This window comes from Lactuca sativa, chromosome 4, assembly GCF_002870075.4.
Source record: "Lactuca sativa cultivar Salinas chromosome 4, Lsat_Salinas_v11, whole genome shotgun sequence".
NCBI classification, from domain to species: domain Eukaryota; kingdom Viridiplantae; phylum Streptophyta; class Magnoliopsida; order Asterales; family Asteraceae; genus Lactuca; species Lactuca sativa.
This window is the reverse complement of record NC_056626.2, coordinates 143,200,834-143,213,655: the sequence shown is the minus strand read 5'-3', so window position 1 is coordinate 143,213,655 and position 12,822 is coordinate 143,200,834. Positions and strand designations below refer to the sequence as shown.

The window sequence follows — 12,822 nt, the reverse complement described above, 5'->3', positions numbered from 1 at the left end:
GAGCTGAATACTTGAAATATAAAGCTTCTTTGAATAATATTCCTTTTTTTTCCTTCACTCAAGAGCACCAAAAGATCATTAAAAGAGTACCAAAATGGATTTAGGAGAGAGGATAGCTTGAAACACTTCAATGGAGGATATAGTTTCATTAGACGTGTTCTAGAGGAGGTTAAGGCTGAAAATGACGAAACTCTTGGTTTAATGGCCTTTAGGTACTCCAAGAACCCTAAAAAAATGTGTTACCTACTTGGTCGGAGGCACCTCACGCTCATTAAAGAGGCACTCCGCACCCTTAGTGCAATTCCACAGATTTTTAGTTTTCAACTTTAAACAATCATAACATCTTTATTTTAAACTCGATTTCAGTGATCTTTATATGCACATGAATGTATTTACAAGCCCTACAATTCTATCTAATTAATTTTGACTTAAAGCATACACAACTAAATTCATAATACATGAAAAAGTCCAAAATAACCCTTTTTCCCATTTTACCCTTTATTTCTACAATACACAATCCAATGGCTTACATGTCACACCCCCGACCAAGGCAACGGAACATGCCGAGCAGTGCGACTAAGTTCATGGATCACATATAAGCTGAATATATAACACAAATACAATATATGAATTACGTTAAACAGGTACGCTGTCATAACAAAAAGTAATAAACTAAATTGCCTGAGATCCCTGACTATCCATTGTCTGAATTTCTGTGATTTCTGATTCTCTGAGAATACATGTAGTTTTGAGGGTCAACACAAGGTTGGTGAGGGTCACAGGTTTTCTGCTAGCAACAGTGATCATACTTTGAAAAGCATTCAAAAAAGTATTTTGTTGTATACGTAAACCATATTTAAATAAACTTTGAAAATTCCAAACAATGTCTTGGTATAAGTAATTTCACGTTTAAAATAGTTTTGAAAGAATCAAGTTTATGAGTTGTAGTAAGAGAGAAAAAGATTCGAGCTAATGTTTTTATTGAGTTCTATAACCGAGCTATGTGACTGGGTGTATCCTGCTACAATGCTTCATTGGACGTTGCAATAACGATCGTAGACACTTATCACCTGCTTCGACTGATCGATCGACATTGTAGCTAGCAACCGCAAGTGGGGATGTCAACCCCGTATAGATCTATGCATATGTCTCTCATCTCGAATATTAACAGTTATAGTAGTGTGAGTATGCTAAGTGTTTAGACTCGGCTAATGAATAATATCTCACTAAAAAACCCTTAACTAAAAAGTATGCGAATAACTCTCAACACTAACTTAATTGTAGGTAAGTTCTACGCATAACGAATTTCATGGTATCAACTTTATAAAAGTCGAGTATGAATGACATGTATGTAAAGTATAATGCACTAACTATTATAACAAAGTATGTTTCTTTTATAAACTCCATAGTAAAAAGGCATATGTTATTTCAATGGTTTTATTATTCTAACGACATAACACACTAAGATATTGAAGTTTAAAACGATATTGTTTACTTATGATATATAAGAGTCAAACAATGTTTTGCAACTACTATGTACAGACGAGAGCCACACATGAAACACCGGAGGGCAGAATACTTTTAGCAATTAAGTCATTCTGAAATCCAACAACCCGATGCGATCCTTCAAACCAGATTCCTTGTACCGTAAGTAGTCGAAAGATAGTGTGGTAATATTTTTGTATAATTTTATAATAATTAGTACATGTATTCTCCCCCAAAATAAGTAAATACAAAAGAGGGGCCGTAACACTCACCTTAAAGTGTGATTATCGATTTGTTTTGAGAAGGGATGCAATAAAGCCGAGATGTATTGACGTGAACACGATACTCCAAGATAATCTAGTTTCAAAAAGAAATATTAACATAAATTAATATGTGGCAGGTATTTGATATTTTAGCTAAGTAAATGATTTATTTAATAGTTTCTAAAGTTTTGTTAATCCAAAATTTATTTAAATAAATTTTATCTAAAAATTTAATTTAACATCATCTAAGATTTTAATTTAAATTAAAATTTATTTAATAATTTCTAAAATATTATTTAATCTAAATTTTATTTAATATAAGATAAATCAATAATATTTAAAAATAAATTTATTAAAATTTTGTATTATAATTTTGGATTTATTTGAAAGGGTTTTTCTAAAAAAGGGTAGATTTTGAAACTTTTAATTGAAGTTTGATAGTCTTGGACTTGTTTCGTAAAGCATTTCTCAAGGAGGGGGTTTTTAATTATTTTGGAATAGAAATTTAAAGGGTTTGGACTCTTTTTGAAAGTTTGAATTTTGATGGTTTCCTTCCCTGTGCATGTTCGAACGCAGATGATCAAACACAATAAAAAAAAATGGTTTCGTTTTGGGCTGCGACGATCGACAGGAAAGCAGTACGTAAAACAATTTTCGGTGTATGGAGTACCTACAATGCAGCACAGCAACACAGTCGATGGGTGGCAGGACCTTCGGCAGTGGGTGGCGAGGGATGGCAGTGGGCTTCGGGCAGCCTCCTGCTGTCGTTTCCTGGCTTCGTTTGGCAGCTGATCGACAGAAAGGAGAGAAGGTGGCTTCTGAGGGTGGTCAAGGGGCTGTTTGGAGGCTATTGGGTCGTCGGAACAGGGAGTAAGGTGGAGGTTGGATGATGGTGGCAGTGGGATAGCTGATGGTGGCGTTTTTGGTCTCCGCTGGTTGTTGCTTCCCGTTTCCTCTTCTGTTTTGGGCAGAATCCAATGAAAGAAGGAGAGGGGAGGGCGGAGAAGATGTTTGGGATGAGTTTTGATCAATGGAGGTGGTTTAAAGGTGGTGTTGTATGCCTATACCGAGACAAAGAGAGAGAGATTGCAGAGAGTTTAGAGAGAAAGAATTGAAGAACTAGAGAGAGGACATGAGGGCTGAAGTCGTGAGTGTTAGATGACTTCCTAAGCTCCAAATTTTTAGTAGAAGATGTTTAATAAAGCGGTTTATTTTATTTTTTATGCGGTTATTCAACCGCTTCAAAAAATATAGCATTATAAAATAGTGTTGTTTTTTGAGGCGGTTCTTAAACCGCCTTAGAAAATGTCCAAAACCGCCTCATAAAAATAACTTCATAAATGATACTTATTTTTTGATGCTATTCAGAACCGCCTTATAAATTATACTTATTTTTTATGCTGTCAAGAACCGCCTTATAAAATATAGCTTCATAAAATAGAATTATTGAGTTATTTTTTGATGTTGTTATTAAACAGTCTTAGAAAATAGAGTTATTTTTTTATGCTGTTATTGAACAGCCTTATAGAATAAACAGCTTTTTAAAATACAATATGAATTGCAACATAAAATATCATAAACTGCTTGATTTACAATACAGAAACAAAACAAAAAAAATCATAATAGATGTAAAGGCACAAACCATACAAAAGATTCAAATTATCTTAATAAAGAATCACATTCTTTTCTAACCTTTTCATCCTTGTATCTATTTACAAATTGACATAATAACTTCAAGTATGTAAGTTGTTTAGGAAGTTAACTACAGAAGGATATTCAAGTTTTTTTTTTATATAGACGTGTTCAGTTTTGTTATCACCATCTTCATATGGCCCTTCTTCGGTATCTTGCAGACTTTTGGAGATGATGCCCACCTTTGACTCTGTTACCTCACTTGGGTAGGAATTCAGAAGCTAATTAAATTACAAAGTAATTTTATCAAAAGGCATACAATCCATTTAATTAAAAGGTAAATTACACAGGTTAGAAATATTATCAATACAAAGGAAAAACTTGCCTTGATTCAATTTTTGTAGATAAAAGACATGAGATTGTTTCTTTTTTTAGGTTTTTTCTACCTTTATATCTTCCTCTGCATAGATATGTGCTCTCCTTTGAACGTCACAAGCTTCTTTGCCCGACCCCTTCTTTCTTCCACAACCTAACTTAAGAAATCAAAGTATCAGACATATAGATTAAGTAATTTTATGAATCAAAATTATAAATCATAAACATACATGTTAGTCTTGACGTTGGGTTGATCGCGATGGACAAAGATGATTATAGTGGAGGTCGACTCGTCAAAGATTATTCAGATTCATCACGTTGTTGACCTGAAGTCGTGAATCAACAACGATAAGAGTGGGGTCAACTGAAATCAGAGATGATGGAGGCTGTGGCAGCCCGAATCGACGATGATGCAGACACGGGTGAGAGGACCCAAGGATGTTGGTGAGAGCGGCAGTAGTCGATGATATTAGGGTTTGTGTGGCCAAATGAAATTAGATTAAGGAAATATAAAGGGGAAGAGAAAGGCATCGCATGGGGAATGAAATTTTGGAAGGAGCTTAAAGAGGGAACTCAATCCAAAACCGCATCAAAAAATGTATTTTCTATTACTGTAGTTTTGGAAAACGGCATCAAAAAATACATTTATTAGTGCGATTTTTAAAAGTAGCATTAAAAAATGCATTTATTAGTGTTTTTTTTTTATGAAAATAGCATTAAAAAATACATTTATTATTAGTGCGGTTTTAGAAAACATCATCAAAAAATATATTTATTAGTGCGATTTTGAAAAACAGCATCAAAAAATGCATTTATTAGTGTTTTTAAAGAAAATAGTATCAAAAAATGCATTTGTTAGTGCGGTTCCTTGATTTATTAATTCTAAAGTGTGTTAATGGTGCGGTCGTAGGCTAAAACCGCACCAAAAAAAAACCTCATCGCACTAAAAAATACGTTTTGTACTAGTGAAGCCATCACTAAATCAAGTGTTGTGTACCCTTATAAATCAAGTGTTGTGTACCATTATGTGCATGTGTGCACTCTAAGGAGGAAGAAGGAAGAAAGAAGAGGCATGGTCACCTCGGTTTGCATCAAGGGGAACCTGGGTTTGCATCAAGGGAAGAAGCAAGTGGTCTAAGAGCTGACCATATACACTTGTGCAAGGCATGTGGGTCCCACATAATATCATACTCTTCTTTAATGCCCAAAAACTAACTTATTTTGGTGTATTGGGTCTGAATGTCAAGAATTTTTTTCAAACATGCCGTTAGATAGAGTTTTTTTCAAGGATTTCAAAAACTCAAACGGATTAATTTTCGAGTTACAGAACTCTGGGAAATTGCATTTAAAGTTCTGCATCTAAATAGCCCGTAACGTTCGATTTTTCGATTTTCATAAATATTTTTGCTAAAAATATTTTATGTACAAAATTAATATTAGGCTATAGTCTGTGTCCAAAGGCGCTCTTGGAATTTTCATTGGAGGTGTGTAAGTATCTCAACGGATCGATTCAGTTTTACGCAATTAAAGAAAAGTAGTGTTTTACACCATGTTTTCTTAAAATTGTCGTATCTTTTGCATACGAACTCCGTTTTGGACATTCTTTATATTTTCGGAAATAGGGGAACATGTACTATAAGTTTTTAATGTTTCGTTAGTTCATAACTGCTTAATACAATTTTTCAGTTTTTCAGACGTATTAACAAGTATTGCAGTTTGAGCTGTTTGATTCGTTTGACAGTTTACACATTTGGAAGTAAGGTAATTTGTCATCTTAAATAATTAACTCGTTCATTTTACATTGAATTCACTAAAACTGAATGAGTTAAATTAAAAAAAGTTACTGTAATTTAGTCGTTCACAGTCTATGCCCTAAATTCTAGGATGTCATATTAAATCACTTTAACCAACATTATCAACATTTAATAAGGTCCAAACTTTATCATTGTAAATCCTGATGCCAACTGTTTTCTAAATTAAAGCCCGCCATTCTAAAATAAGAAACTTCCTGAAACCGGAAGTTACAATTACGTAGCGGTGAAAGATGTGGAAGGTAATGGTTTTTTTTCTTTGGGTGTATAGTCACATCATTCCAAAAAGTAATTTAATAACCATTTGTTCAACATTGTAAAAACATACTTTCCAAAATAGAGTAATAATATAAAATCGGCGAAATTCGAAATCTTAAAAACTTGTCGATGCAAGTGTACCGTCACATTGCCCCCTTGCCTCAATCACTAGAACAACCTGAAAAATATTTGTAAACTATGGGCAAGCACAAAGCTTAGAGAGTTTCCCAAGATACTATATACACCAATACACATATAATCCCTACAAACAAATAGATCATAACGTGTCATCATTCCTTTATTAACAGTTGACTCGTAACCTATCTTCGTTCTATAAACGACGCTAGGTATTTAGGCACACATCCTATCATTGTTCCATCATCAACCCTCCAAATATATAGACATTTGACTCATAGCCTATTGTCATTCCATCAACGACAATGGGTATCTAGACTCCCAGTCTATCGTCGTTTTGTCATCAACCCTCCAAACATAACATAAAGTTGACTTGGAGCCTATCGTTATCCCATCAATGATGATGGGTATCTAGACTCACATCCTATTTCCGTTCCATCATCAAACCTCTAAACATGAAGCATGCATGTATCAAACATACAAGCAACTAGAAGACTAAGGTTATTTATTAAAATGATGGGTCGCATCATGAATGAATAGTTGTACATATTCAATAATAAATTTGCCAGTCAAACAAATGTTCCTGCTCGAGTGTAATATATCAAGCATTCAAACTATAACCATGGCACTAAGGAAAAATCAAGAGTTCTCAGACTATCTATTTCAAACTATGTACGGATCCTAGGACATCCACTCAACGATCCACTAATATCAACAATACCTCAATCAAGCAAACCTGACAAGTATACTAGCACCAAGCTATCCTAGCCTATCACATAATCGTGTTCTTTCATAACACATGCATCCTACCACACATTGGAGATATATTCTCACATGTAGTATAGTGAGAAAACTCACCAGAAAAAGCAGTAGAATCTCAACAACAGCCTCTGCAAACTAAGTAGCTAACATTAACCACCTAATACCAATATGAAACCAAATTCAAGAAAAACCTTTGTTTTGGTTTCTGATATGCTCTATACTGTTGTTAAATAATGTCAAGCTTGAGAAACAAGGCAATGTTTTGCACCCATGTAAATTTTAGGTCTAGTGATGTTAAATGGTTTATAAGAACCGTTTTCGACTGTGGACATCCAATAGTATGAGCGACATATGTTTTAAGGAAAGTGTGTTTACACATGTCACAATCAAATACATTTTTGAAATATGACTCATGTTCGGGTTGTATAGTTCAACTATGGTTTTTCATTTTTTGGGTTGTATGATTCATGTTTTCGTTATATCAATTGATAACATACTTTTTAACACTTGTGCCCAATAACATTTGTCTTGCTCCACAAAAAATATATATAGTATAGTGTCTTGTCATTGGTTATAAGTGAGGTACTATATTTCTCCTGATATTCAAAATGTATATTAAGTCTCAACTTCAAGTATAATTTATCAACCTATATGAACGATAAAATCATATCTACAACGTCATTGTGATGTGTTTTATGTATAAAGTGAACCATAAAAGTTGGATTTGGTCGATCCTATATGATTTCTCAATACAAAATCGAACATCTTTGAAATAAAAACTTACAAAAAATGGACAACTCAAAATTCAGAAGCAGACCATGAAGGTTGGACCATAGATGTTGATGTATAGACATAGATGTATTGATTGAGTTAAGTATAACATAAATAGAGAAAGTTCAACTTATAATATTGCATTCACCAAATAAATGAATTTCGATGATTGGTTCGCAATGCCATAAAAGATGATAGTTTAGACGATTCGACTAAAACTAGCTTTGAGAATGTTTAGTATTTCTCGAATACATCATGAAACCATTTAAAAGAGATGAATCATGAATCACAAGGCCTTTTCGCTTTTTTGTGCGCATTAAGTGATTATTGACAGAGAAAAAGACTTAAAAGGGTAAGAAAGTTTACGTTTTGTATATATATTTAGTCATTGGGTTTTTTATGCACATTTTCCATTAAAATTGTTATATTGTACACAATCAATCCTTATGATAGGTTGGTGTGGGTTTTTCGGTTTATGACGTTCTTTGTAGCTCCAACGAGACTTTGGTCATCTTCTTCGGTGAGTCTCCGACCTTTGATTTAGAAATAATGAATTACCTCCTTGGTTGCAACCCCTCTTATAAAAACTAAAAAAAGGCCTACGAACATGAACGAGAAGGATGAAAGCAAGTTGGTATGCTAATTCCTCATCCGCAAATCAGCCCTTCCCGTGGGTTATTTTCTTAACGAATAAGTAATTCGAGGAATGAAATCTTTATTTAATTCGAAAAAGCAAAGCACAAGTCCAAGACAATAGAATATGAAAAATTTTGATTTTTCATATTTCGAATATTAAACAAAAGGATTCGCAAATAAAAGTGCTAATGCTACAACCATGCCATAAATGGTTAAAGCTTCCATAAAAGCTAGACTAAGCAAGTAAGTACCTCGCATTTTTCCCTCCGCCTCGAGCTGTCTCGCGATAGCTTCTACAACTAGACCTCCAACAATACCTTGACCAACTCCAGGTCTAATAGAAGCAAGCCCTACAGCCAATCCAACAACAATAACAAACATGAGTTTTCAGTGATTTCAAACTCATAATCGACATCTGACTTTTGGAAACCCATTGAAATATCCAAAAAACTTGCTTTGAATCCATTAAGCAGTACAACCCCATTAAAAAATCCTTTAGAAATCGAGAAAATAACTTGAAATTTTTTGAGATTATTATGAGAAAAAGCTTAACTTACTTGCCACTAGTAGGCTTTGAGCGAAAAAGGACCTACATAACAATGATTCCTGAAACCTCAACACATGTTAGCTGGTTAGGTATCAGAAGTTTAAAGAAGTAAGGTGGGTTGAATGAGGGATTTGAATTCAATAAACTTGGAGAATGGTTCTCAATCAACGATCATATCAATGAGCTGCAACGTAGTAATGAGTCTTGTGATTGCACCCACACAAGCTCCACAGGCTAACCCTGCATCTGTAATCGACCCTTTGATTGATCCCGTTATTTTTCCCACGATTGCTCCTCGTGAAATCCATGAAATTATGTTTCATATGCACTCATCACGTAACACCTACCAAGTGTTTAACATAATGTCAAGTGAAAATTGCGGCTTTCCCTTTCAAACCCATTTCTTATTTTATCACCAAAAAACAAAACATGAAAGATTTTGGTGAAGAAGAAGAAGAAGAAGAAGAAGAAAAAGAAGAGAAACATACCGAGAGCGACGATGCAAGTGATCGCAACTAGGGTTTTAAATGAACCAAACGTTCAATGAACTATTCATGAATCATTCGGTGAGAAAGTCGTTTATTTAATAAATGACGAACATGAACACAAATTCTTGTTTGTTTAGTTAAATGAACAAACATGAACAATGGTCTTGTTCGCTTCATTATGTTCATGAACGTTCGTTTATTTAAGTTCCTTTTATGTTCATATATGCTCAATTGTATTTGATTACATTACTATATTATATGTTTGTTTATGTTCATATATGTTTGTTTATCTATGTTCGTTTATGTTTGTTTAGCATGCTCACAAACTTAAATGAATGAACATGAACAATATAATTTGTTAAATAAACGAACATAAAAAAGAAAACTCGTTCATTTATCCATTCGTGTTCATTCGTTTAACTTAAAAAACGAACATGAACAACCATCGTTCGTGTTTGTTCTGCTCGTTTACATCCTTAATTACAACCACGAAAACTATCTTGAGAACTTTAAATAAAACCCCAAATGCATAATTAAAAATTGATATAGAGGTTAATATGTATGCATCACACCTAAATAGAGGAGGATGGAGAGACGTAAGGGAGAGTGCATCTACAATTTCATTTAATTAAAAGAAATTACGTTATTGTTTATTTGTTGAAATCGTTGGAAAACTCATGTTGGCCAGAAACTTGTCGGAAAAGATGACTAGAATCTTGTCGGAGTTTCAAAAAACATCGAAACCAGCTAAACCTACACCAATTAGTCATAAGAATTGATTCTATATAAAATAACAAGTTTAATGGACAAATATGAAAAAAAAAAATCATTGATTAAATATATACAAAACAAAAAAACCTTATCCTTTTCAATTATTTTTCCTTATTTATGCTAGAAGTTGAAAACACTTATAGGTCTTTTTTGGTATTTTTAATAGATAGTTCGATATACAGCCTCATACAATTAATCACCAATCACCAATTAGTTAATCTCTATTCTAATAAAAGAATAGTTTTATTTTTCTTTTGACATGTGTCACCATATTAGGCCTCATAATTAATGCACATTTTTTTTTGCCATGTGTCACTCTATTATGTCTCCTAATTAATGCATGTCACTTGTTAACCTATTGAATCTCCATTTCAAATTTTAAATTTTCCACTGTAATTACATTAAATTAATAACATTAAAATGGAAATTAAATAAAATTAACACAAATTATAAAGTGATATAATTTTACATATTTATTTAAAGCAATGATTATAATTTTATATAACTAAAAAATCTCTTAATTAATAATTTATTTAAAATAAGTGATTAATGATTTTGAATTTTTAGTATTAAAGTTTAATTAAGTTTGTAACCGTGGTTCCCACGGGTTATAAACTAGTAAAGTACTAACTAAATACAATTTTCTTCTTCATTTTCAAAACCTTCGACCACTAAAGTTTCCAATATCACGCTTATTCTGTATATACCTTTCAATTGTTTAGTATATAATAGGATCAAAGTTTTAAAAAACTCTTCATGATGTGGTATGATTCCAAAGCTTGTACATACTGTCAAGCTTTATCAAAATGTCGTCTTAACTCATATGTGTACAAAATAAAATAATAGTTAAAAATACTGATAAAAATGTTAATTATATACAAAGTTGTCGCCTTAAGTAACGCCTTACAAACGATGTGGCTCGCCAAAGCTCCGAAAAACTTGAGGCTTGACATAGTCGACAAGTCACACGCCTTACGTTATTTAAAACCTTGGTTAAAATACATATAATAATATATTATCATTATATTATATATTAATTACAAAGTCTTTATAAACAATAAAGTTTTTCACTTTTAGATATGCTACAAAAGTTTTATATTTTGATAGATTTAATAATCGGTATAAATGGTTTATTTTTTGACAGTCTTAGTGGCTATAAATTTTTTTGGCATATTTAGTCCTTATAACAAATTTTTTTATGTTTTGATAGGTTTAGTCTTTATAATTTCTTAATTTACAGAAAAGGTCCATGTAAACATTTTTTTTCTTTATGTTTTATATTTTTTATTTATATAAAAACAGTTCGTATGTCTATGATTTTTGTACTTTGGCATATTTGACCTCTGAATAGAAACTTAATTACAAAAATTGTCCCAGTAATTTATAGAAAATATCATTGTTTAAATTTTTTTTTCTAGAACCAGTTCATGTGTTTAAAAAAAATATGAAAATTGTACCCATAATTTATAGAAAATGTGATTGTATCTTTTTTTAATAGAAACAGCCGGTATGTTTAAAAAAATTATAAAAATAGTCTCTACCTACTAGAAAATTTACAAGTTTGGTCCTTACACTTTTCTACGTTGGCAATTTTCATCCACCCTAAACAATGCACACATAACAATAAAACCATTATTAGTAGTACTTTTCTATTGTATGATTAGAACATAGAAAACAAAATTTGGTCTCCTCCCCACAAAAAAATATACAGACAATTTCTAGTTAAATAATAAATATGTTCGTACAAAAAAGATATACTTTTTTTAAAGCTATACATCATATCCATAAATACATACAGTTCCAAATGATTAGGCGAAAGTCACTATACTTTATTAAATTATAGGAATCGGCAAAAGTCACTGTAGTTATCAATTTAATCAATATGCAAAACTCACCATAGTGATTAATAAAATAAATCGACCCTTCTTAGTTGGCATAATCTCATTACAACCCTAACCAATCGGATTGATGACTCTTTCCCAATTCACTACCGAACTATTCGAGGTCTAAATTCTCATTCATGAATGCTTCCTGTCGTGTCAAACGAAGTCACATTATTCTTTTATTTAAATTGTTTTTTAACGGCCGGTTAGAGGTGAGCATCAATTTAAATTGTTTAAATAACGTGTAAAAATATGTTAATTGAGTTAAATAACTGAAAATGATTTTTTTAAAATGACATAAAAAGGAAATATTTGATCAATTCATCAAATAATAATACTAACAAAGTGTTAGATTTGAGAAATCATTGACTATACATTTGTTTGTTTGTCTCTTTTTATATAATGCAAATAAATTAATAAACATGAGAGTCGCAAAAGAGCATCGACAAGGTCAAGGTTTGAAAGAAAGTTGAATGCCAAATACCCTAAAATAAATTTTATTGATTCATTAATTTAATGTCCATGTGTAAATGAAATCCAAAAAATTGTTTAGGTGACAATGCTGTCAAACAACTCCGTCTTCTACATTTTGACCATTCCAAGCATCAGGTTATTTCCCAATGTTCCACGAAGTTGTGGTAATGCATGTGTGATGTGTCAAAAGATTTTTTTTTCTTTGGACGAGACTAAACTTGACAATGTTGATCCACTTTAATAAATCATCAATCGATAGAATAACTGGAACATCCCCTCATCAGGCACCAAATACCTATGAGACACCAAATAGAAGCAACAACCATGCATATTGTAAAACATGATCCACCATGGCATGTCATCCATAGAATAATAAATTGGAAAAACTGACCAATTGGACATCTAAACCTCTATTATCGAGGTTTACTCTCGTGGGTAGTCTTTTTAAGCCGCAACCTCCAAACAAAGATAGTTAACCTTATAGAATCAAAGATTTCCATCTAGTTGAAGTACTCTCCATGATGAAAGTAT

General features: G+C 32.3%; 1 long non-coding RNA gene across 1 annotated transcript; it reads right to left on the bottom strand.

The window, feature by feature from the left end:
• Window positions 1–467: 467 nt before the first annotated feature.
• LOC128133873 (uncharacterized) lies at window positions 468–2,881 on the bottom strand. Its single transcript, XR_008232180.1, has 2 exons — window positions 2,419–2,881; window positions 468–1,842 (listed from the first exon to the last, which is right to left on the bottom strand). It is a non-coding gene; the product is annotated as an uncharacterized LOC128133873 (long non-coding RNA).
• Window positions 2,882–12,822: the final 9,941 nt, after the last annotated feature.